Here is a 26,636-nt window from a genome sequence, read left to right as displayed (position 1 = left end):
ATCTGCAATATATTCTCCTGGATCAAGATCTTTGAGTTTTCTTGTCATTTTATCCATCTCAGCCATGTACAGCAATTTGTAAATCCAATCTTCTGTAGTTGGTATTTCTTGTACTTTCCATTTCTGCGCATATAAAAGTCTTGCTGCTGTAGTCATGTAAAATAACAATGTTCTGTACTGCATTGGAACATCTTCCATTCCCAAGTTCAGTAGCAGCAATTCTGGGTTCTTATTTATTTGGGTTTGCAAAACCTCATTAATTACTTCAATTATATTTCCCCAGTATTGCTTAGCTACCTCACAAGTCCACCACATGTGGTATAATGATCCTTCATGCTTTTTACATTTCCAGCATCTGTCTGACATATTAGTATTTCCTAGCGCAATTTTCTTTGGTGTTAAATATCACCTGTACATCATTTTATATACATTCTCTTTAATATTTGTACAAGTTGAAATCTTCAATGTATTTTTCCACAAATGCTCCCAAGCTTCCATTGTTATTTCTTTATGAAAATTTATTGCCCATTTCACCATCTGGACTTTAACTCTTCCAGGCTAACATTGTGACTCCCTTCACGTGCTTCACCTCTGTAATTCGTCTCTTGTAGCTTGGCTCCGATACAGGTTTGAATCCCCACTCTGCCATGGAAACTCGCTGGGTGACCATGGGCCAGTCACTCTCTTTCAAACTAACCTACCTCTCAGGGTCATTGTGAGAATAAAATGGAAGAGAGGAGAATGATATAAATCAACATTTGGTCTCCATTGGGGAAAGGGTCAGGGTATAAATAGAATAAATAAATAGAATAAATTTACAAGACGAGTTTTTGGATTTAACCTCCAGAGTTACAAATACGTAAAATGTTGGCCAGATGAGGTAAGCATTCTACAATTTTCATGTGAAGATATGCCTTCCTCCATTAGACGCACAGCAGCACCTGATTCCTTCCTACTTAGTTATGAGGACATTAAAGAAGGAGAGGCCAGACAGCCCAACAGTCGAACAACTGCCATTTCACCACCAGAGGCAGAACAGCACTCAGCTCCTTCTTCCTGGGCTCTCAGGGCATTAAAGACCTCTTGGTTTGGGTGGGCTAGAGAGCCCATCATCCAAACAATGGAGACACTGCCATAAGAAGCAGAGAAGTACTAGATTCTTCCCTGCGTTGCTCTTAGAAAGTGAAATACCTCTTTTTATCCTTGGATGAAGGGCTAAAACATTCACTCAGTAACAGGAACTAAAATTCGCAGTGGAGAATTGGGAGGGAGGCAGGAAAGGCAGACATAATTTGTTTGTTTTATGGTAAATTAAGCAACAAGGAAAATCAGTGTAGAATTACAGTAAAACAAATTCCATTTTAATAATTCCATTTTAAAAGTTGCTCTAGATTGTTCAATTTTATTGGCAACTAGCGTAAAGGAAACAGTAATGAAAACAAATGTCCCATTACAAATATCAAAATATTAAGTATTCAGTGAAATGATGTTTTGACATGATAAATCAAGAAAGTTCATCTCAAAGTGTATAGCCTTCTAAATAGGCAATAACTGGATACATGTTTATTGTAACTGAAACTAGAGCGTCTTATTAATTATTAGTTTGTCACTATAATTAACAGTGTCAGCAGCTTTATTTTTAAACCTGTTTTTAAGATTTGTGTTCAATTGCTTTGAGGTACAGCAAAAACCCTTATACGTTTCATTCTCTATTTATATTTCTTATGAAAAGAAATTTCATCATGACACTTTGTTGCTTATAACTAGAGATGGGCACGATCCACATTACGATCGGAAAAAACCCACGATAATGGCAATCGCGTGATCGTGACCCGGCAGATCGTGATCAGTCACGCCCAACGATCCAGCAATCGGGAGAGGGCTGGATCGGGGCGTCCATGCTCGGATCAGGGATGAAGACAGTCAGGCACCAGCAATCTATTGCCCTGGCAACGGAGACAGGGGAATGCCTGAGCTGTGTTTGCCCTCCTTCTGTCGCCCTGGAAACCCGAATGGAAGCCGAGCTTTCCTTGATCAGCAGGGCTCCTTTCCAAAGCAGTTACAAGTTGGGAGAAGACACCCAGGGGAGGGAGGGAGAAGGGGGTGTTCTGTAGCCATGGGTACTCCAAATGTTTTTTGCTTTTTTAAAAAATGGGGCTTTGTAGGAGGAATGGCTGTTTTTCTGTCTGTCACTCTCTGTTTCTAACCTGCTTTTAAAACACTATTTTGTGGGAAAACCTCATTCACGGCTCTGTGTGTGTGTTTAAAATATGCTTTTGGAAGACTGGCCGCTTGCTTTTAAAATCGGGTGGGGAGGAGTGGAGGATTCTGTCCCTGCTTTTTTTAAAAAGCTGGCTGAAACATGTTGACGGGATGTCTCTCTCTCTATCTGGAGAGGCAGGGACGGGTTAAAAACTTTTCCCCCTTCTGCTCTAAGTGTGTGTGTGTGTGTGTGTGTGTGAGAACGTCCCCTCCCTGAGGGGAGGCGGCTCGTCACCGTCTCCCCGTGCCCACCGGCCGCTGCCGCCACCCACCATTCCTGTATCGCTGGGAACAGCGGGGTGCCCCTCCGCTTTGGCCTGCACGATCCACTTACTGGGAATGGGAGATGATTGGTGTGGATCGTTCATTTGGGATCGTCGCCGGCGCCAATCCACGATCAGCTGGATCGTTAATTTTTTTTGGATCGTGCCCATTTCTACTTATAACTAGTGAACCAGTAAAATCTTAAATTTCTCAAACACCAGAGATGGTTTGAAGATATTAGTTACGCACAGTGCAATTTTTGCAAGTATTTAGGCTGCTTACAGTGGAATCCTAAACAGAGTAACACCTTTCTAAGCCCACTGACTTGACCAGACTTAGAAGGGAGTGACTCTGTTCAGGACTGCACTGTTAAACTCCTAGACTCTTGCTAAAATCTATGGAACCTGTTGGAGCAATCCTAAGCAGGCCTACTCAGATGTAAGACCCATGTTATTCAGCTGGGCTTACTCAATTGGGCAGACTCACACTTTCTATTGAAACCTGAAAAATACTGTTTGAAAAAGAAAATGCAGCATAATAATTCTGTTTTTACAGAAAATCCATGTGTATATCTGCACAGTGAGAGCTAGATGGAAAACATTTCCTCAGTCAAGAAACACTCATTTTTTCTCAAATAATATTCAGTATTTTCAGTAATTCAAATATTTTCAAAAAATAATCAGTACATTCCTCCAGCAGAGTATCTCTAATTAAAATATTGTTTAATTTCCCCTGTGATAATACAATCTCATTTCTTGAAAGGGTTGGATCCTAAGAACAGTGAGCTGAAGGCCCTCACAGACATAGATCTTTCCCACCTTTCTCTTCTCTATGTAGTCCTTTGTAAACAATTGGAGTTGGAGGAATCTGGTGGTGAAAATGTGATAGGACAGGAGAGCTTCAATGAGGAGGAGGAACTGGACAAAGTTGAGCTCATCTGTCTCTTGCACTAGCAGAAGCTCAAATGGTGAAAAAGAAGAAGTTGGGTGTGATCTTGCCTGATTCCCACAAACTGCAATCTTCCAACGCCACACAGTATTTTGCACATGAGATTTCTCTGACAACTAGCACCAGCTTTTGGGAAGCCAAAAAGGACTAGAAAACGGAAGATGATGGTGGGAAAGATGTGCTTACAGGAGCACACACATGGTTGACAGAATCCATCTCAATGTATTTAACATATACATACACATTTAAGAGATACATAATAGCATTTTCATCACCAGGACACATGGGAAGGAAATTCCACCAGATTTCACCAGGACTTTCACTCCACCATCAATCAGATTAGGGGCCAGTCCACACAACAGGCACATTTTCTGGACACCGTTGTATTACTACCTTATGAATGTATAAGTACCACCTTATACTGGAAATCCACTGACCATTCTAGAAATCCACATGCTTCCAGCCACCACCCAAAGCATAGCAAACAATCTATTGTTTAGTATCAAGTATTAATTTGCAACCACATTTTCCTAACCCCTCTGTCAGGAACCCCACCTGAAGGATTCAGGCATTCTTGGGTTTATAATACCCAAACAAAGAAACATATAATCAAAACACGAATGGTACACAGAAACAGCCTACTACAAGGCAGGCTCAAAGGAAATAACAACAGAACACCACTTGCTATCACCTATAGCTCACAGTTCGAATCAGTCGAACTCTATCCCAGACAATACTTCTCTCTTGCATGCCTTTAGTGCTGGACCCTTCCTTCCTTACAGACAGGCCACTACCCTAAAACCACCTAATCTGCAGCAATGGATCCAACTGAGGCATGAATTCAGGACCAGGCCCTGTAACCAACCTAGATGTTTACTTTGAGTGAGATTTTTGTCCTCGCATCCACTCAAGCAACATCAGCACAGGATCTAATAACATCAGCTATGCCACTTGATGCTCCTTCACTTGCTCATCTTCCATGTGTTAATAATACCCATCTACTCTCTGCATGATATTAAACCACTGTATTTAGAAACCAGTGGGTAAATATGATGATTTTCCAGAGCATTCTCTTGATGATGTAAGAGTTGCTGTTCAAAGGAACAAAGAAACTTCAAAGGAAGAATCCAACATGAAATTGCAGAATTAGAATTAATTAACAGGTTCAAAATTACCACCAGCCCAACGTAACCAGGTATTTTTTACAAATATCTTGCATATTTTACCCCTTACGGATGTCAATTATATCACTGTAATATCCTATTGTGTCTACTTATCTTGCACTAGATTAATCCAATTTTGCCTATCTAACAGGAGTTGGTAGTAGAGATCGGCACGAACCACAAAAAAACTGAACCATGAGGTTTGTGGTTCGTGGGTTTTCACATACCAGGAACCACGAATTGGCACAAAATGGGGCAAGTTTACGAACCAGTTCGTGGTTTGTGGGGTTTAAACGCCCCTTTCTGGCCGCTTAGCATCAGCCGGGAAAGGAGCATTTGATAGTTTAAAGGGCCCTTTCCTGCCTTGCAAGTGGCAGGTCCCTTTAAACTATCAGCTGGCAGGTGGCGGGGGGGGATCCCCCTTTAAACTGCCCAAACCCCAGCCCCCTCAATGATCCCTCCTCTTTTGCCAATGTTGTGACTGTTTTTATTTTTTTTAAATTGATTTTAAGTTCTGGATTTAAATGGTTTTAATGATGTATTTGTGTACTGATTTTAATGGCTTTTAAAATGAGATTTTAATTGGTTTGAATTTGTTAGCCACCTTGATGGCCCTATGAGGGCAGAAAGGTGGGGTAAAAATCTTTCTGTATCCTGCCTGTAGGCCTCCCTGGGGCATTCAGTTGGCCAGTGTGTGAAACAGGATGGTGGATTAGATATACCATTGGTTTGATCTAGCACACTGCTTTTATTTTCTTGTGTAGGAAAGGGCTGTGAGGAGCAATGTCATCCACATTCAACATCACAATGTATACATTATATTTGTGCACTAAATTTATGAACTGCCAAACACATGATCACCTATTTACAGGAGGAGTTCTGGCAAAGTTCTGGCATTCAACCCACCAGACATCAATAGCTGACAGTGAGAATTATGTGCTCAAATGGGTGGGAATTCTTATGTACAATTCTCATGCATAGTGCATGAGTATGTGTATGTCCCTCTGCACGCAAGGATCTTTAGAAAGAGATTATTTTAATACTGTTATTTAAAACATAGAATTCTACTGCAGGCTCCAAAATGGTCTTTGTTATTTAAAAAAAAATGAAAAGAAAATTAAATTTTACTCAAAAACAGTATAACATGTTTTAAATCTTGTGTTAAAATGTTATGGCCAAAGGGCAGAGTCCCCAAAATAGGTCGTTTAAAATAAAACTGCTGACAAGTCTTTAACTTTAGAAGTGAAATAAAGTATCTTCAGGAAATAAATACATGACAGAAACAGACTTCAGTAATGCAGGGGAACAAAATGTGCTGGGAAGCTACCACTGCAACATAGTTGGGTTTGTCAAAATATGCCTTTATTCTGAATTGACAGATATGGACTTCACATTGGGCAATAACTGGCCTACGTTAGTTACCTGCTAAGAAATTCAGCTATCTCCAGGTTTTGCAGTAGTTTATCAAGGCTGGAGATAAAACAGAGTTAGAAGTGAGAATGTGGCGTAACAAGGGTTGCCAAATCCTGTGGATCCCAAACTGAGGGATAGGGGGAGCAGGCACACAAGGGGGTACTCAACTCATATACATGTACTCCAGAGCTCTTCCTTGTCGGGCCAGGAATGATGTCATTACCTGTGCAACAAGGAAGTGGTCCAGATCTTGCAGGAGTGCACTCTGGAGCTCCTGGGCCCATTCCCTGTGCTCCCTGCCAGTCAGCCAGGTGAGAGGTGGTGGGGTGGTGGTGGTGGAGGCTGGGAGCAGGGGATTCCTTGCTCCCATTGGGGGACTGGCAATCCTAATTACTTACCACAGATCCATTAAGTAACAGCTGTTAAGGGATGTTGAGTATGCACTCAGGTTTGCCAATGGCCTGCAGAAAAACTGACTTGTCCATTTAATGGAGGCTTAATGTGTGAAAATGTGCAGTTGAAGATGTAAATAACATTCCATTAAGCCTCTGTTAAACAGCCAGGCCATCTTTTTCTCCAGAATGTTCATAACCTTATGTACTCTTGATTTTTACATTTTAAATCATATTGATAGAACACAGCAATTCCAGGTTTTTTAATTGCCTGCAAAAGAATGAAATCATCTACCCTGAACGACATACACTAACTAGCTAAAAAAGAAAATCTGAAAGGAAAAATTAAGTAACTTTTATTTTCTTTGACAAGGTAGGTTCTCCCATGGAAGCCCTCTACATTAGTTAAAGGGCAATTGGGCTTGAAAAGGGGGGGGAACTGAGAGAAGGAAGCAGAAGAACATGCTTTTCTTGTCAGAGGTGTAGCCAGTTCTTCGCTGAGGCTCAAGTATGCAGACTTTGTAAATCGGATTGCACAGAGGCCATAATGAAGAAACATTGTTTATTTCTCACGGCTTGAAACAGAACACACGTTGATTCACCCACATGTGGTTAAATCAATTGCAGTTGTGTATAGTTTACTTTAAGAAGGCAGCTTTTAAAATATTATTTTAGGAAATGAAAGGGTTTGCTGTGCTCAAGTCCAAAATCCAAGTGCAATACAACTATAAATAAATACTATAATTGACCCTTCATTTCAATCATTTATGATTGGGGGTGGCTCTATGGTAGACCACATGCTTTACACACAGAAGGTCCCAGGTTCAATTCCTGACTTTGCCAGGTGGAAGAAGAGGCATCTTACTTGCAGCTCTAGAGTCTACTGTTCAATGCAATTTTTATAGTACCCAACAGCCTTGTTCATTTAATAGAGTCAAAGACCAGCACAAAAATAAATATAGCACATGATGTTATTTATCTCCACCCCATGAAAATTTTCAGCTACCTGATTCCACACATTAAGCCTCCATTAAACAGACAGGACATTTTTCTTCAGTCTGACAGCAACCCTATATAGCTCTAAAAATCCAGAACAACGATTCATACAGGGTGGACTTGTTTTACGCTTGGTAAATTAGGAGTCAGTGGTACCTTAGAGACCAACAACATTTTCAGGGTGTAAGCTTTTGAAAGTCAGAGTTCCCATCTTCAGACACGGTAGGGGTGCAACCAATCACAAAATGGCTATGAGGTTCAACGCCATATTCTTCTGTGATGAAGGCAGATGTTTCCAAATGGGTGCGCCCTGCAGACACAAACGTGATAAGACCTGGGCTCTTCTATAGCCCTTCCTACTCTAAGTTTATCAAGCAATGTCCGGCAACTGGTGGGAGCTTTGGGGGGCGGGGCGGGCAGAGACATAGAGAGAGGAGGACAGCACCAGCACAGCACTTTCAGGGGCTTGCCTCTTTGCTGGCTGTTTGCCTTTAGGCTTTCTTTGGCCTTTCCAGGGTGACATGGTTAAACCAGGTACAGAAGTGAAATGGTCACCTATGGGGTGACCCACAAAATGGCTGCTGCCCAATAAGATGCCCTAAACAAAGATGGCTGCCCCATCATCACATAATGGCCACTGACAACCACACCTCTGTAGTTGCCCTAATAAAACATGGCCACCAGCCCACACTACTAGTTCTAGCCTCCCTCAAGTAACAAGGCCTGCTAAGGCAAGAAGGTCTGCCACCGTATCTGCATGAGCCTACCCCAAACCCCCAAAGTGTAAATGGGGGTGGGGGGAGGGAAAAGCCCAGACAGGGAGGGGGGCCACCAGCATCCACCCCGTTAAGCCCGTGGCAATAGTATATGAAGCAATTTGCCTCTCAGATGGCTGCAATTCACCCCTGTGGCCTACAGCAAAGCCTATTGCTGCTGCTACTGGAAGAACTCCCTACCAACAGAGTATAAAAAGGAGGGGAGAAGAGCCTAGTAAGCTGGAGGCCTACAGGGGCTGGGCGTCACCCTGCTTTAGCCCTCCTGACTGATAGACAACAAGCCCCAAGTGTGTGTTTCATTTTGTTCCTTCTAGCAGCAGGCAGGCACTGGGCTCACCTCACAGGGCAGCAGCTTGTTTTCCCTGGACATCATTCCCAAAGGTAGAGAGCCCTTACATTATTAATTAACTCCGTTGGGGGAAAGAAGGAATGAGACCAATGCACATGAGTGCATCCCTCCTCCTGTCACTACCTGGGAAATGGCATTGTGTCCCTCCCTGCCAATTGGGCCCTCACAATTGGGCAGAGCTCTTCCCTCCCCTTCCCTCCTATTGCTTTGGAAGGGAGACTTCAATTGTAGGATGCAATTTGAAAGACACTTCCCTGGGAGTAAGAACTATTAGTCGATCCCAAATCTATTGTCCATAAACTTCATTGGCTGCCCCTGAGTTCTAGTATTTTGGGAGAGGGAGATAAAGGTCTCTCTATCTACTCTATCTGTCCCACATATAACTTTATAAAACTCTATCATGCCCTTCCCAAGTTATCTCTTTTCTAAACTGAAAAGTCCCAGACTCTTCAGCCTTTCTTCCTACAAAAGGTGCTCCAAATCTTTACTCATCTTGGTTGTCCTTTTCTGTACTTTCCCCATCTCTGTAATGTCCCTTTTGAAATACTGTAACCAGAACTGCACACAGCATTACAAATGAGGCTGCAACATAGATGTCTATATGGGCATTATAATATAATATTGGCAATTTCAATTTATTTCCGAATAATCCCCAGTATAGAGTTTGCTTGTGAAAAATCGTATTTAGGGAAACTGCTCCACAAGCGAATTTGCAAACAACAAAATTGATAATGGTCACCATTAGCATGTGAAAAACATGATTGTGTGAATCTTCTGATATAAAGACTTTTATAACAGACACTCTTCTTTTTAGGTTTGGGCATCTGTTTATATCAATGACAGGCCTCACCTGGCCTTTCTAGTTTAATCCAGCTATCAGGCTGGCTCTTGGTTACCAGGGCAACCTACCTGATCCCCAGGTGTCCTCACTCAGTGTGTCCTCAGGAAAGCTACTGTCATAACATTTATTTTTGTTTGTATCTGGAAGTAATGATTTCATTAGATCAATTTTTGCTCTTTATTCACTTCTGTGCAGAACAATAGATGCTTTACGTAACACCCATTTTTGAACTGTGGGATACTCTTCAGGGAGCAGCAAATTACAAACCTAAAGAGTCTTAGATCCACTGCTAAACATACTTATCAGATAGATTCCAACAAATAAATCCTTCTTAATATGAAGCAACTATAGTCACTAAAGAAATCTATTGCTGAGTTTGCAGAGTGCCTGAAACAGTTATGCAAAGTTTAAAGTCATCCATTCATATCAGGATCAGGATCAATCAAATGGAGTCAGCATTCAGGTATCAACCCTTGCACTATTTCATTACTCCTGAAAGTGGCCATACTATTTATTGTGTAATGAAGATTTATGAAGTTTTCTTCATAAAATTGGGAAAGCAAAGATGAACTGACAGATCTGTGAGAAGGAAGGCTGCAAGAAATTGTAAATCATGTTTAAAAAGCATTTCAACTACCTACCATAACGTTCTGTGAGGAATAAAGATAAGCAGCCTGATTCTAGCCTATCTTCCAGAAGCAATAGCAGATAATTTTGCCACAACAGCTGTAGGGAGCTCAGGGATGTTATGCAAAAGGTGCGGAGAGGAATGGATAGAAAGAAAGGGGGAAAGGTGACACAACTGCTGCTGGCATCTTGACTTTTATCTTAAGATTCATAAAGCAGGCCTATGACTCCTAAAGTCCACAGTGCACCTCCACTAGGGTTGCCAGGTTCCTTCACTCTCACAGCAGGAGATTGGGACACTGGCTCCTACCTTCTATTTCCTTCCTTGTGCGCACGTGTGCAGCGCGCACATGCTCCGGGCCAACATGATGACATCACTTCCCAGAAGTGATGTCATCACAAGAATCGAAGGGTGGCCCAGGAGTGCTCCCATGCTCGTCCAAGGGCTGAATCACCCCTCTGCAGGGCCCAATTTGGCTGAAACGGGGCCGCTGCAGGGTGCGAGAGTGCGTTGCCTGGGGGTGCACTGCACCTCCGGGGGGGGGCGTTCCCAGGGGAGTGCCCCCCACTGGCCAGGGAAGTGAGGGCAGGGGTAAGGGAGGCAGGAGCAGGGGATCCCCCATCCTGGGGGGAATGGCAAGCCTAACATCCACTGATTATAAGATCAAGGTAGTTTTGAATTCACAAGCACAACAAAACTTTCCTCCTCTGATTAGGGCTGTCTAGCCCAAGTGTGGTCTAGAAATCTTTTGGAACTCCAGACTACAGAGATCAATTTTCCTGGAGAAAATGGCTGCTTTGGAGGGTGAATTCTATGGCATTATACCCTACTGAGGTCTTTCCTTCCTTCTTCAAACCCCACCCTCCCCCCCAAACCTCCAGTTTTTCCCCACCTCAAACTGGCAATCCTATCTGAACTATTTGTTACAAGTAGGCAGTCCCTTTCCAAAGACATCTTCCAGTGCTTAACTACCTTGGCTTTCATAGATATGAAGAAGGCTACTGTAAACTGTATATTCTAATAGCCAAGTGGCCCTAATCTACAGATACTTAAATCTGTGGATCAGGCCAACTGGGATAAAAGGGAGATTTACTTCTTTCTTAGTGTCTTCTAATTTCTCGTTTTTTATTTTTCTATTTTATGTTGTTTACAGTTCACCTTTCTCACTGAGACTCAAGGCGAATTATACAGTATAAGTCAATATACTCAACAGCTGGGACGTTCAATAAACAATACAATAAGGTATGGATTTCAGAAATTTGAAAACAAGCATAGATCTGAATACAAATATGAAACATTGCAGAAATACATAATTAATTTTACATGATATATTAAATACCGCAGAAACTCAAAGTTGGAGCATATCTACACTAACAGACAGTAGTCACTGCCCCTTTACCATGATATTTCTCTTACTCACTTCAGAAAAAGAGAAGGGAGAATTGTTGGAGCTGGAGGAGGGTGATGCAAGGATTCCAACCCAGGGAAACTGGAGGCTGTGACTTACAACACTGTGATTCATTTTATTTTTTATCTTATAATTATTCCACTCCTCTTTTGCTAGTTGAAGATGTCTACGGCACTCGTGTCTCCAACCATCTTCGACCTGAGTGAACTTTTATGCAAAAGTAACAAGATGCTGAACTACAGCCCTTCAGGAGTTGGAAGGTGTCTATTGGACAGGAAGGCAGTGGGAACTCCAGCTGGTGGGGGTTTCCCCAGGAGGCATTCTGTCACCTTGCCCAACTGCAAGTTCCACCAGACCCACCTCTTTAGCAACCTCAAGGGGGAGCCAGCCCCAACACTGGGTCCCAGAGAGAACCGTTTTTGGGACCACTCCTTCTCTGAAGGAGGTGAGCGTCTACTGCAGCAGAAACAGCCTGGTGGACAAGTCAACTCAAGCTGCTACAAGACAGAGCTGTGCCGCTCTTTTGAGGAGAATGGGGCCTGCAAATACGGTGACGTGCCAGTTTTCCCATGGAATCCATGAGTTACGGAGCCTGACCTGCCATCCCAAGTACAAGACAGAGCTCTGCCGCACTTTCCATACCATCGGTTTCTGCCCTTATGGGCCCCGCTGTCACTTCATCCACAATGCCAAAGAGTGTCGAGCTGTAGCTGGCAGCCAAGAGCCCACCCTCAATGAAAGGCCCCGCCTCCAACACAGGTTCAGCTTTGCTAGCTTTCCAAGTGCTGTGGCCACCAATGGGCTGCTGGACAGCCCCACTTCGATAACCCCTCCTCCCATCATGAGTTCGGATGACCTTCTGGGCTCTACTCCTCTGCCTGACTGTGCCAGCAATCCCTTCACCTTCCCTAGCCAGGAGCTGACCAATCTCTTTGCTCCCAGCATGGGGATGCAGGTGCCCAGTGGGGGCTCTCCCACTGCTTTCCTTCTCTGACCCATGTCAGAGTCACCGAATATGTTTGACTCTCTCCCAAGTCCTCAGGATTCCCTCTCTGACCAGGAAGGCTACCTGAGCAGCTCTAGCAGCAGCCACAGTGGCTCGGATTCACCCATCCTGGACACTTCTTATAGCACAGCCCTCTTACCTGACTAAAATGCCCTCCTGAATAATTCAGTTTTGCATAGTTTGAAAAAAGTCAAGAGAGTGGGAGCTTTCCTGACCTCATTAGGCAGACTATTCCATAAGATGGGGGCCACCACTAAGAAAGCACATTGTCCAGGGTCTGAAGCTCTGCCCCTGGAATTAACAGGAGACGAGGAAGGGAGACAGTCAGATGACCACCATGCAGCTGCCCAGACAGACATCAAGACCCTGCCACGCCCAGCAACAGAGGACAGGGAAGAAACACTCAAGCCCCAGAGAGTTAGGCGAGGCAAGTGGAAACCAGCTAGTCCCACCCTCCAATGGGAGGCCAGGGGGCCAGGCAGGGAGAGTAAGGACCCCCAGGAGGGGAGTAGGCCTGAGGGAGGAGGCACAGGAAGCAAGGGCAGTCAGACAGAGCCTTACCAGCCAGAGAGGAGAGGCAACCAAAGCAGCACAGAGTCACACCCCAGCCTGCAAGCCAGCTAGAAGGCAGTAGCCTGGTTCAGGCGAAGCTGGGAGCAAAACAACCCCAGGGGGAGCTGCCTGAGGCACTCTGCAGGAAAAGATAGGCAGCCAGCAGAGGGAGCACAACTGTGCCTGGCCCAAGCAGCCAGCTCAGCAGAAAGGCTTGGCAGCCAACCAAGGAGGCACAGGTGTGCCTGCCCAATGCATCCAACAGAGCAAACCCAGGTGTGACTGCCTGAATCATCCAAGGGCATGGCTACAGTGCAGGAGGGGGCCATGGCTGGCAGGTGGAGAAGGGAATGGTGAAGGGATAAAAGGGAAGTCCATCTACAGGGTGTGGTGGGTTGTGTAAGTGCGTGCGTGCGTGCGTGCGTGCGTGCGTGCGTGCGTGCGTGCGTGCGTGCGTGCGTGCGTGCGTGCGTGCGTGCGAGCGAGCGAGCGAGCGAGCGAGCAAGCGTGCGAGCAGCAGCAGCAGCAGAGAGGAGGGGGAGGAAAGAAGATGGAGAGGATGAGAAGAAGTCAGACCGACAACTGGATGAAGACAGCGATTGTAGAAGGCAACCAAGACTCTGTCAGGTTGAAGAGACCCGCAGGTGGACTGAGAGGGTGTGAGGGTGAGGTATACCCCCCTCCTTCCACCGAGTGGGATCCCACACATTCCCTGAAGATCCTGTAAGGCAGGTTGGCATCTCACAGGGCGACACCCATGATAGGACCTGACACACATGTACAGGCAGCTGTGAATTTTGCCCATTTGCAGGATGATATCTGCAAAAGGTCCTGTTCAGATGGGGAAAGCTGCCATCATGGAGCACAGGGAGAAAGGTGGTCCCACAGATTTGAGAGACCAGAGCCGTGAAGGGTTTTGTATGTGATAGTCAAAACCTTGAATTTTGCCCAGTAACTGATATTTAGCCAATGGAATGACTGCAGAATGAGAGTAATATGCATGCTCTGCCTAGGTCCTGATAATAATTGAGCTTCAGCATTCTGCATGAACTGAAGTCTTCAAATTGATTTTGAGGAGACACCTATGTAGAGTGCATTACAGTAGTCAAGCCTTGATGTTATTGTGGCATGAATCCAGGTGGCCAGATCATCTGTCTCTAGGTAGGGGGCCATCTTCTAGGCTAGTCTGAGTTAGGAGTTGCAACTGCATTTACTTGTTTCTCTAGCAGCAGTGCTAAGCCAGTATAACCGCTATGCTCTTAACTGAGTCAGCAAGGGCCAACTGAACTGCATCAAAAGTGGGAAACATAATGTCCTTCACAATCTCCACCTTCCCAATCAGCATCACTTCCATCTTGTCTAGGTTCAGTTTCAATTTGTTTGCTTTCAGCCAGCTGTCCAGTAGCTTTCAGCCAGCAACTCAGGACCTCTACTCCATCACCTTGGGATTTGGATAGCAAGATACAGAGTTGAGAATCAACTGCATATTGATCAATGATGACATCAAGTTCCATAGCTATGAATTATTTATCCTAAAGGCTTCACGTGGATGTTGAATAACATAGGAAATAAAACTGCACCCTGTGGAACCCTGCAACCCTCCCATACAGAAGATAGCTGGTCAACAACAGCAATCATTTGAGTCTGTTCCCTAAGGAATTATTTAAACCAGTATAGGCTTTAGGCCATCACACGACCCCTTCTTCTGCCTTCAAATGCCTCAACAGGATGGCATGGTTTACTGTATCAAATACTGTATAGGTCCAGCAACAAAGAAGCATAGCCCTCGTCTGTATTCAGATGGAGGTAATCAGCTAAAGCCATCAGAGCCATCTCTGCCCAATAGCCCGGCACAAAACCAGACTGAAAAGAGCCCAGAGCATAAGTGTACGTAAGAAACAATTTAACTAAGTGAAAATTATCTCCCAAAGTCACACTGCGGATGTAATTGCTTTTTCATTAATCTATTACTTAACACATCTATTACTTAACACTGATTTCTAGCATTGCTGGGTATTAAAATATAGCTGTATGCATTCTACAGGTCTTACAATGCTACTCTAAGAAGAGTTACACCGGTCACAGCCCATGGATTTCAATGTTATTAGGACTGCACTGTTATTTTCCCAGGCTTCTTATCTTATGATTCTTCTAAATTTCAGGTCACATGCAATTTTTTTCTGGTAAATATTTGTAAGTCATAATACTCACTGATAATAACACCAATTTTAAAAAAAACATGCTTTCTTTATTTACTCTGCATTCAAAAAAAGTTTTGATATTCTATGTCTTTACAATATCAGAGGGACAAATTACCAGACTGTTTGCATGCTATCTTAGCGCAAACATATAATTTAGCAAACTATTCTGAACTAAAATAAATCTGGGAATCTATTCATTATTGTTTCCCTGTATTTATATCATTCTTTTAAAAATTACTATACAGTCTGACATATGTGGCTCTTCACAAGCCAACAGAGGCTGCACACACACAACTGGAAGTGTGGGAAATATCCTTGGTATCTTTTCCCCCCAGGGTCATACACATACCGAGTTAGCTATGTGGGCCAGCAGGGATCATCACAAGCTCAAGCACCCCAATGATCTGTACTGTGAGATCTGCACTTGCCCAGCATGTAGATAAGATCACATGACCTGGCCTTCAGTCATGAATTTTAAACACCACAAACAAACTCTACAGCCATTGCTTAAAAGGTGTGTGGGGGGGCGGAATCAATCACACTTTTAACAAGACAGGATAAACTTTATTGGAACTCATAGAATCATTTTTCTCAGTGATCCAGAATACAGTTTTAAGTGAAGACTGCCAGAGCTTCAAAGTTAAGTCATTTGTAGTTTGTTCTGATATATAGTCCACATAAAGTGACACGTATCTTTTGCATACAGGAAATTTTAATTTGTGTATCAGCTCCAAACTCACAAGATAATAAAGGTATAAATGTTTGCTGTGCACAAAGGGACCAAAACATGCTGGCCAAAATGTAACATTCTCTGACAGCTAGCCTAACAGATGAGCCATGCAGAAACTAATAAATCACTAATACAAAAAAAATTAGTATTGTATACATTTTCTACAGTTAAGACTTTCTCGACTGTCCATTTATGTCTCTCTTGAAAGTAACACTTCTGGTGCAGAGTCATCATATACTGACCCACCAGGGTTTCATGTTGTTGGCACATACTCCGAGTAGTGAAGAGTAGAGATGAGCACGAATCGAATTACAACCCAAAAAACCCGCACAAACTGGGCCAGTTCGTGGTTTTTTAACACGCGGCTCATGGCGCTGCGTGTTAACGAACCCCCACGACTCTTTCATGCCCGATTTGTCAGGTCATGAGCGGTTCGTGAGCACAGACAGGCTGGCGCCAATCCATTAATTTCCTAGGCAATGGAGGCATGCAATGTCTGCAGACCTTCAGTTGCTGTGGAGACCCCAATCTTAGCCCAGCTTACCTTGCTAGGCAGGTCTCCCTTCCAACCGTGGAGCTCCCAGTCTGTTTCCTGGTAGCCAAGAGCAGGGGGGAGACGGGCCTTCTGTAGCCATGGGGACTCCAATCTCATCCCTCAAAACCCTGTTAGGCAGCTCTGACTGCCAACCAGAGAGCTCCTGCTCTGCTCTATGAGAGCATTCATTATAAAAGGCACACCTCGCTGGCTCTTCCTTTCAGTTTCTGCAGGCAGTGAGAGAGAGAGGAGGACTGCTACTGGAATTGGAGGGAGAGGGAGAGAGAGAGGAAGTGGATTGTTGGAAGGGATCTTGGCTGCTGCTGGCTGGTTGGAGAGACTGAAAAGCCTCTTCTGTTTCAGTCTGCATTGTTGAGAAGGGTGCCTTCTTTCACCAGTCCATCCCAGAGACTTTGTTTCCTCCAAGAGGCTGTGTCCTCTTTATCTTTGTGTTTGCAGTGGGAGGAACCCCCCTTCATCTTTAGCCTCTGGGGCCAAGCAAAGGAGGCACATCTTGAGCAGGGCTCACACACACACTTCTGCTTTCCATTTATACTTGCTTAGCAGCACTATGAGGCTTAGAGCAGGGGACAAGGGTGGTCGTGGGGGAAAGTGCAAAAGGTGTCCTGGTTGCCCATCAACCAGCACTGGTGAGGGGCAAGACCCAGTGGCACCAGAGACTCCCTCCAAAGAACATCTGCCTGGGGGGCCTGTTGAGGAGGCAGAAGCTGTCTTACCGGTGGGGGGAGAGGAGGATCTCTGAAAATTCTTTGCAGAGGAGGAGGAGGAGAGATCTCAGGAGGAATGGTGGGGCTTTACCTCCACCCCACCCACATCCCAACCTCTTGGGACTGACAGTGACCACAGTCTACCCATCACTCCATCTTCCCAGCCACGCTCCACACCGCAGCCGGTGATCCTCAGTTATCCTCGTGAGCCAGCTCTCACTGGTCCTCATTTCAATCTTGCTATCTGGAAGCACTATCGGACCGTTCCCAATAAACACTGTGTGGCACAGTGCCACTCCTGCGATGGAGTGGTGCGTGAGACCCTAAGCACCTGTCGTCCACAGCCCTGCACAAGCACCTGCAGAGGCACCACCTGAGCCTGTTGCCTCCAGCCTCGCCCAGCAAAACATCCGTCGGGGGGGGGGGGAGTAAGAGGGCGTCTTCCAGTTCAGATCAGGGAGAAGTGGGAGAGGAACAGGAGTCCAGCCCGACCCAGAAGCCTTGTCTCAGGTCGGGTTGTGGCGGGCGGGAGCAGAACACCCAGGCAGGCCACCCTTGCGAAGGTTGTTCCCTCGGGGTCAGGGACAGCACCCTTGAAAAGGGTGAGGTCGAAGGCTCAGGAGGTGAGCGTTCGCATAGTAGCGGAGACGATTGCCCTGGAAGGACTCCCTCTGTCCACTGTGGAGGGAGTGGGCTTTCGCAGGCTGCTCCATCATTTCACCCCGTGGTTCCAGATGCCTTTGCGGCACACCCTTGGCCATCGAGTCGTGCCTGCTCTCTACCAGTGTGTGCGGGACATGGTGTATCAGGAGCTGTCGGGTGCTAAAGGCTGGACCATGCACTTCATGGCAGATATGTGGAGCGGCTGCCAACACGGTTACCTCAGCCTGACAGCACACTGGTGGCAACCGGAAGACCTCCGCTGCTCCAGGCCAAGACCAGGGCTCACGAACGAGGTGCCACCCTTGGGGTCGGGCTACAGGGTGGTTCTGCTCCAGGCACGGGGGATGGACAACATGCACATGGGGAAAAACATCGCCTCCTTGATCAGGGTGGGTCTGAAGGAGTGGGCACCAGGGCGAGGTGGGTGTTGAGCGTGGCTTAATGGTCAGCGATGTCAGAAGCGACAAGTTGGTGGCCCTGAAAGAGGCCTCCCTTCCGGGCCTCGTTTGCTTGGCACATAAGTTGCACCTGGTCATGAGGGATGCTCTCGGGCTAGGTAGCAAGCCCAGGGATGCATGGGATGAGGGAACGTTCGCCTTGCACCAATTGTTGGACAGCTGCCAGCGTGTGGCTGCCCACTTCTCTCGCAGCATCAACTCTTCCCGTGAGCTGCTCCAGAGGCAGGGGGAGGGGGTGTTCCAGGACATGCCCACCCGCTGGAATTCCACCTACAACATGATCAGTCATCTGGTGGAGCAAAAAAACCCAGTCCAGGACATAATGTCATCGGTGGCCATTCTGCAGAAGGGAGAGGAGCTCAGCCTCAGCTCTGTGGTCTGGCTAGTCCTATCCCAGATGGTGCGTGTCCTTAAATGGTTTAAGGATGCCACCAAGGTCCTCTGCTCCTACCAGGCCACCCTGGGTCAGGTCACACCCCTAATTCATGGGCTGGACCAGGTGCTGAACAAAGAGCTGGAGCACGAGGGAGCTCTCCTGCCCAGGGTCAGGGACCTCATCAGGAGGTTGCAGGTGGGCATAGCCACCTGCTTGCATCTTCTCTGCGAGGAGGCGCCGTACAGACTGGCCTGCCTCTGTGACCCCCATATCAAGGGTAGCATCGCCATGCGGCAGGGTGAGCTGCAGCAATGGAAGAAGGAGCTCCACAGACAGGTGCACAGGTTCCAGGCCAAAAAGGCAGGATGGAGGGAACAGGGCAGGGGTGAGGTGGAGGAGGGGGGAGACAAATGAGCCAGGCCATCAGAGCGCACCTCAAATGGGCCCATTCGAAATCTGGTCCTTGTCAGTGGGCTGGGTGGTTGGCAGCAGCAGAGCAGGTGCGTCTGTCACGGTGGAGGACTCTGCAGGGGCCATGGTGCGTGAGTACCTTGCCAAGCCCACTGAGCCCCCCCTTGAACCCCCTGGAGTATTGGGCCTGAAAATGTCCCGTATGGCCAGACCTCTCCGTCATGGCTACTAACATCCTGTCCTGCTCTCCCACCAGTGCCCAGAGCGAGCGGGTGTTCTCCCACCTGGGAGACCTCCGTCCCGGCCGTGCACACCTGCACCTGGACCTGGTGGACATGTTGTCTTTCACCTGCTTGGATACCCCTCCCTGGACCTGGACTTATCTGGGCTCTGAGCCACCCCAGTCTATAGGGTTTTCGAGTTCCAAGCTTCTCTAATGCGGACTCAAAGTCTCTAGGCCACCGCCAGGCTCTGCGGCCATGCCAAGTGGCCGCCTCGGCTGAGGGGTCATCTTCTTCTCTTCTCTTTCTGTGCCTGTCCTGCTTGCTCTGGTCAGGTCTGTCTGTGTGTGGGGAGGTCGGGCTCAACCCCCCTGGTCTCAGGGCCACTGCCAAGCTCTGCGGCCAAGCCAAGTGGCCGCCTCGGCTGAGGGGTCCCCTTCTTCCACCTTCTTCTTCTCTCCTTGTTCTGTGTCTGTCCTGCTTGCTCAGGTCAGGTCTCTGTGTGTGTGGAGGTCAGGCTATATGGACCTCAGGAGAAATGGCTTGGGTTTGGAGCAACCTGCCACCCCACACATCTCCTTCTCTTGGTTCTTTCTCTGCTCACAGTCCACTCCTCTCTCCATCTTCCAGCCACAACTCCACACCATGGTCAGTAACCCTCCAATACCGCCACTGGTTCCCTTTGTTAGTCTCCCACTCTGGCTGTACTTCCAGATCTTTCCGAAATACCCCTGTGTGGCACGGTACCATTCCAGTGATGACCTGGTGTGTGGAGGCTACTATCTCTTTATTTTGTGCAACTGTTCTCCCTTCTCTGGTCGGATGTCTGTGTAGTGGGATAGGGCTCCCACTCAAAGGGGATTGTTGCCTCTGTCTCATTTGGGCGCAACATGCCCCTATCCATTGAGACTGGACTGAGGGAGAGGGGTTCCATCCTTGCTGCCACGGCAGGACAGTGGGTTTTGTCAGTGGCCTTGTTCTCCAAGGGCCAGAGGGGCCTTTTTCTATAACCCTGTCCTGCCTTGCCCAGGGTGCATCAGCCCCTCTCCCCACCAGGGTGGAGAGGGGACTCGTTGGGCGATCCTGTCCAGCCTTCCTTCTTCATAGTTATGGCTGCTCTCCCCAAGGGGGTGGAGAGGGGCCTTCTTCCTTGCTTCCTGTGGCAGCCTCTTCTCAGCATGAGGGAGGGTTTGCACATGTAGTTGTACAGTATGGTGTGAGGGCCTCCTTATCCATGGGACTCATGGCCCTCTCACTCCATCAAGATCAGCCCATAGGTTCTGCTGCTGTACGCAACATTGGGATCACAGCCCCCCTTCTGGTGCTGAATCCTGTACCTTCTGGATGGTTGGGGAGGGCATCCACCTCTGCAGCCATGGCAGGACCATGGGTTCTGCCAGCGTTTTGCCCATGGTGCTGTGAGCCTTCAGCCAAGGAACACATTGAACTAGGACCCATGGGTTATGTTAGTGGCAGCCTCTTCTCAGCATGGTTGGAGAAGCCATCTATCTCTGCCGCCACGGCAGGACCATGGGTTTTGCCAGTGGCCACGTCCTCCACAGGTCCGAGGGGCCTTATTTTGTGCCTCAGTCCTGCTTGTACAGGGGAACGTCAGCAGCCCCTCTCCCCAGGGAGTAGGAGAAGGGACTTTCTGTGTTCCACTGTGCTGCTTGTCTAGGGGTGCATCTGCAGCCCCTCTCCCCAAGGGGGTGGAGAGGGGCCTTCTTCCTTGCTTCCTGCTAGCTTCCACGGCAGGACAGTGGGTTTTGCCAGTGGCCATGTCCTTCATTGGCCCGAGGGAGCTTTTTTGTGACTCTTCCTGCCTTGCCAAGAGTGCGTCCTTGGCCCCTCTCCCCAAAGGGGTGGAGAGGGACCTTCCTCAGTGACCCTCTGCTGCCCGGCCGGGGGTGCATCCATGGGGCCTTCTTCCTCGCTTCCTGCTGTCTGCAACGGCAGGACAATGGGTTTTCTCTGTGGCTGCCACTCACGGAAGGTGGATTCTGGAGGCTCCTGCTGGTCTCGGTAAAGGGGGGCCTTCCTCAGTTATCCTGTGCTGCCCGGCCAGGGGTGCGTTTGTGGGGCCTACTTCCTCACTTCCTGCTGTCTGCCACAGCAGGACAATGGGTTTTCTCTGTGGCCGCCACTCCCAGAAGGTGGATTCTGGAGGTTCCTGCTGGTCTCGGTAAAGGGGGTCCTCTCTTAGTGACCCTGTGCCACATGGGACATCAGAATGAACGAACCACGAACCATGCGGTTCAGGGTTTTTTTTGTTCGTGCCCATCTCCAGTGAAGAGTTTCTACTCCTCTTCAAAGTGATTCTGACCACGCCAGACATCTGCTTTCCCTTTCTAGGAATTACTATAAAGGCTTCCTTTTCAGGTAGGGTTTTTGCCTGTTAATAACATCTTTACTTGTTTTGACACCTGGCTCCCAAATCTCAAAATGCCACATCCTCATCCCAGGCTCTGACTTCTGGCTCTTGGTTCTAACCCTCCTGGTTGTTGGTTGATGGCTGCTTATAGCTCAGCTCTGACATTTGGAATGTCAATAGAATCTGGCATCTTTACACATCAGGGAAATTTTATGAAGCTAGAAAGGCAAATAAATTTTGAAAAGAGACATTATATTCTTGTTTACTAGTAATTTCCACAGTTTTCTTAGTTATGGGAACCTGGGTTGTTTGCTTGCCCCTGAAGATATCCTTGTATCTTACAACCAAGGGTAATCTGAAGCAAAATCTACACACTGGGGCCAGCCATAGATACAATTTAGAATTCTGCAAGCCCAGGAGAACTTTCAGGTTTGCAGAAAAATCTATTTGACAAATGCAGATGATTTTGGGTTAAAATCCCCCAAACGTAAGAGCATTGGGAATAAGCTCCTCCAACCTTTGCAAAGAAACCTCTGTAGTTGCCATAGTAACCCAAAATGTCACCGGTCATTGTGATAGTGACTGGTAAGGACAAAAAACACAACCTTGCAGAAGAAGGGTAACCAAAGAGGCCGGAACAGAAAAAGTGAACTAAATATAACTACAAATATATACACATAGTAAACTTACAAATATACATTTTAACTCCATATGTACAGAATCAGAACCAGATATGTTTCAGCCGAAGGACCACTGGTATATATTAATACAAAGCACTCCATCAATATAACGAATAAATCCAAAAAAGTCTGACCCTGCACAAAATGAACTTGAAGTGAGAGGGAGAAAGGGATTTTTAAAAGAATAATTATTGTTTAGATATTCCGTGGGGAACAAAACTAATAAAAACGTAAAATTAATATGATTATGATAAATCACATTACTCACATAAAGATGTTATATGAAAGTCATGGGAAGATTTGAATGTACTGACCCAATGACTATTTCATATATATTTCATTTTTCTCCATTTACATATGGAGATAAAATGTGCTATCATACTTGTTTTTTAGGAAGCTTCCTAGGAAGTCAGTTTGGAGAATTTTAAGTGTACAGATCAAACAGTGTAGTACATATAAATATTTAGGAATAACGTTTTCAGAAAGTCTCTCATGACAGCCTCATTTAACACTGTTAAAATCTTCTGCTATAAAGACTGTGTGGGCAATGGTGAATTTTTTCTTTTCCAAAGGAGGTGGTATGGTTGATCCTGTTATCAAGCTGTTTGGGAGTAAGGTGATCCCCAGTTTGTTTTATGGGATTGAAATATGGGGCAGGGAAGAGAAGATTCTGGATCAATTGGAAACAATTCAAAATTACTTTATGAAACGGATCCTTGTGTTGCCAAAGGGTTTTCCGGTTGCACTAATGAGGGCAGAGCTTGGTATTCCATCTCTGAAAGTTAGGGCAAATTTAAGAGTTCTATCTTATTGGAAGAGAAATCTAGAGTGCCCTCAGGATTCATTGGGAGGTCAAAGCTTCTGTTCTCTTTTGAATCATGTTAAAATCTATAAGGAATATCTGGGATTTATACAGTCCAAGTACGTAATACCAAATGACCTGATCAGAACTAATAGATCAGGTCATGAGTTGAGGGATTGGGTCTTTAAAATGGATAGGAATATAGATAGATATGCAATTGTTCAATCTAAAGTGCCCCCTTTTTTCAATTTTTTAAAAAAGATCATACTATGTCACCGTACCTTAGGACCTTAACAACAATGAAATTAAGAATGGCCTTTATCAGCTTAAGATTTCAAGCTATGCCTTCCGCGGTATGTATGGGCCGCTTTTTAAAAAAAAATATATATATTTCAATTTTAAGTGTTCCTGCCCCTCTATGACTTTGTTTGTGTGGTATGGGAGAAGCAGATGATTTGATTCATTATGACTTGAGATGTCCTTTCCTTTTGGACCCCAGAAACAAATTTATTTCTAATATTTTGTCCCTGCGGGAATGGGTTTCAGATATGGAAAAAGTAGTATTTTTGTTAGCTGATGAGGACCTTTATGTTTCTAATAGAGTTGCTTTGTATGCATTAGTGGCAAGAAAGATTAGATCGAAATGTATGGAATAATAGTGCAATTATGTTTTGAATATGTTTTAATTTGGTTCTGACCCTGTGTGGCCGTGTTCTGTATTATGCTGTATTAAATTGATATGACCTATGGTCGATACAATAAATTACTACTACTAACAAAAAATGTACTGCCATACCTGTATATTTGCATGTTTACTATGTGTACATACAAGAGTATGGTACTTATATGCTGAACCACACTGTTTTTAATCATACTTTTGCACAGTCATTTGTTGAATTAAATTATATATTGGTGTTTACTTTATTTATATTATATTTGTAATAATTGTGGTAGTGACTGCCATCACCAGGAGGAAGAAGTGAAGGGAAGAGAAAAGGAAAAATGCTAGTTCCCCTCCTCCGCACATCTTTGCCATTCCATTCTTGTCCTCTTCTATTCCCAGATGTTCAGCACTTGAGTTCAGTTCCAAAGTGTGTAAGAGGGCAACATTTAGTATTATTTGCGGGTGGGAAAAAATGACCACATACCTCTTATTGTGTTTTTCAAATTATACATATATGATAAATAAGAGCGATTCAGTTATATTTTTTGACTGAACTGACCCTTTTGGCTAACAAAAAGTTATTTTGGAACATTCACAGAATCCCAAATACCAAAACATTTTTAAGGTCGTCTGTTAATAATGGCTAAAAATAGCAAGTGAGTTAAACTTAAAATTGCTTATCTGACTCTAATCAATATTCACTCATGCCGAACAAAAGACATATAATGGAAAGAGTGAGGAAAATCTTTATTCATACCAGCAAACATTTTATGCACATATCTACTGCATAACTACCAAGGCAGTTACAGGAGCAAATGTATACTCAGAGAGTAAACTCTTTCAAGATTTATGTACTTTTAAAAAAGTACATAATGGATTTTTAAAAATTTCACTAAATGAAAACAGCTACCATTCTATCATACAGCTGTTCAACACAGTGTCTCTGAACTTATTTTGCTCTTGTGGGCCTCTTCCTGTAACCTCAACCAAGTATGCATATTTCATATAAAGCCACTTCTTGATAGCAATAAAGTCATTTGCTGCTGCTGAGCTAGGGACAACTGAACTTGTTTAAAATGCTTAAAATGTTTTAAATGATACGTACAGTACTTCCCCTTTTCACAGGATTTTCCAACCCCAGAAATAAACAGGATTCATTGAACATGAAAGTGTATCACAATAAACTTTCTCATCAGCCTCAAAACATTAAAAGTAATAGATTTTATTTGCAAGCACATTTGCTTATGATTGCAGCCTTACAGTGCGTTAAAAATGGCCCATTAGTGCAATTTCAGTGTCATGTATAGCATATATGTTGGTAAAATAAGCAACACATAAAACGATCTTCCCTCTGTGGGATAATTTTGCAAAACAACTAACATATTTATCTTCTGCAATAATTAATGATGTAACTGGATTAGCAGGCAAGAGGGACATCGTTGAAATAGAGTTCAGTAATGTTTCACTTGCATGATATCATACTGAAATATGTGGATCAATGTTGCATAGAATGGATGTGCAATTATGTGACAACTCATGAGGAATAAAACAATTAATCAAAAAGTATTTATTATTCATTATTTTATTCAATTTATATTCCGCTCTCCCCGCAAATGGGCTCAGAGCGGTTCACAGGCAGTAATAAACACAATAAAAACACAATTACATAAATTAGATTAAAACATTAGTTATATCACCCAAGCATTAAAACACATCTGTAGGACAGGGTGGCCAGCTACCAGATGACAACAATTCTGTGGGAAAACACTCCTACCCCCTGGTAGGAGGCTGGTTTTTTGGTGCGCCCGCCTCAACCCCCATATGCCTGGCGGAATATCTCTGCCTTGCAGGCCCAGTGGAAAGATAATAAATCCAGCTGGACCTGAGTTTCTACAGACAGAGAGTTCCACCAGGTTGGGCCCAAGACTGAAAAAGCCCTAGCCCAGGTTGAGGCAAGGCAGACCTCCCTAGGGCCAGGGACCACCAGTAGATGTTTATCTGCTGAATGGAGCATCTCTGGGGAACATATGGCAAGAGGCAGTCCCTCAGGTATGCTGGTCCCTGTTCGGATCAGACCCAAGGGTAGCCCAGTGTAGAGCAAGTTGCAGTAGCCCAACCTGGAGGTGACCGTTACATGGATCACCGTAGCTAGGTCGTGGGCTGAGAGGTAAGGAGCAAGTTGCCTAATCTGATGAAGATGGAAGAATGCAGATTTGGCAACTACCATGACCTGGGCCTCCAGTGACAAACAGGTATCCAGGACCACACCCAAACCCCCTGCCACTGAAATAAGTGTCAGTGGCATCCCATCATGGGGTGGGAGCTGGATTTCAGAACCTGTCAGCCCATGGCCCAAGTAAAGGTGACTGACAGTTTGTAAAGGCTCCCAGGGATTTAAAATTATTTCTATAATAGGTATACCAACAGGACAACAACAGAATGACAAATGTAATGTGTTCTAGCATATAAGAAAGTAGAACTAAACACACAAGAACTGAATTTTACAGGCAGTTTTCTCATTTTCAAGTTTTTTGTGGTTTAAATTGTCCAACTCTGAAACAGAAAACTTTTTTACCAGTGAATTTTCCTATAGGGTTGCTTTTTCAGATAGTAATTGTGTAAGTAGATACTGTAGTCATGTATTTTCAAGAAATTAAATCTACTAAATTAGCAATGCTATCCTGCACAGAAAGAGCAGTTGACCCCCCCCCCCCACACACACACACCTTGACATTTTCAAAATGCTTTCCCTCCTGTGTTTTCCAATAATAAGGGAAGAACAAATCTTCCGTACCTAC

At 45.3% G+C, this 26,636-nt stretch overlaps 1 protein-coding gene and 1 pseudogene across 2 annotated transcripts in view; one reads left to right on the top strand and one right to left on the bottom strand.

Moving 5' to 3' along the window:
- KCNQ5 (potassium voltage-gated channel subfamily Q member 5) overlaps positions 1–26,636 on the bottom strand; it is a 449,493-nt gene that overhangs the window by 353,276 nt on the left and 69,581 nt on the right. The window lies entirely within an intron of this gene.
- On the top strand, positions 11,507–12,593 carry LOC129341958 (mRNA decay activator protein ZFP36L1-like; annotated as a pseudogene).

The sequence above is a fragment of the Eublepharis macularius genome, chromosome 1, assembly GCF_028583425.1.
Source record: "Eublepharis macularius isolate TG4126 chromosome 1, MPM_Emac_v1.0, whole genome shotgun sequence".
Classification (NCBI taxonomy): domain Eukaryota; kingdom Metazoa; phylum Chordata; class Lepidosauria; order Squamata; family Eublepharidae; genus Eublepharis; species Eublepharis macularius.
This window is presented reverse-complemented; position numbering and strand designations above follow the sequence as displayed.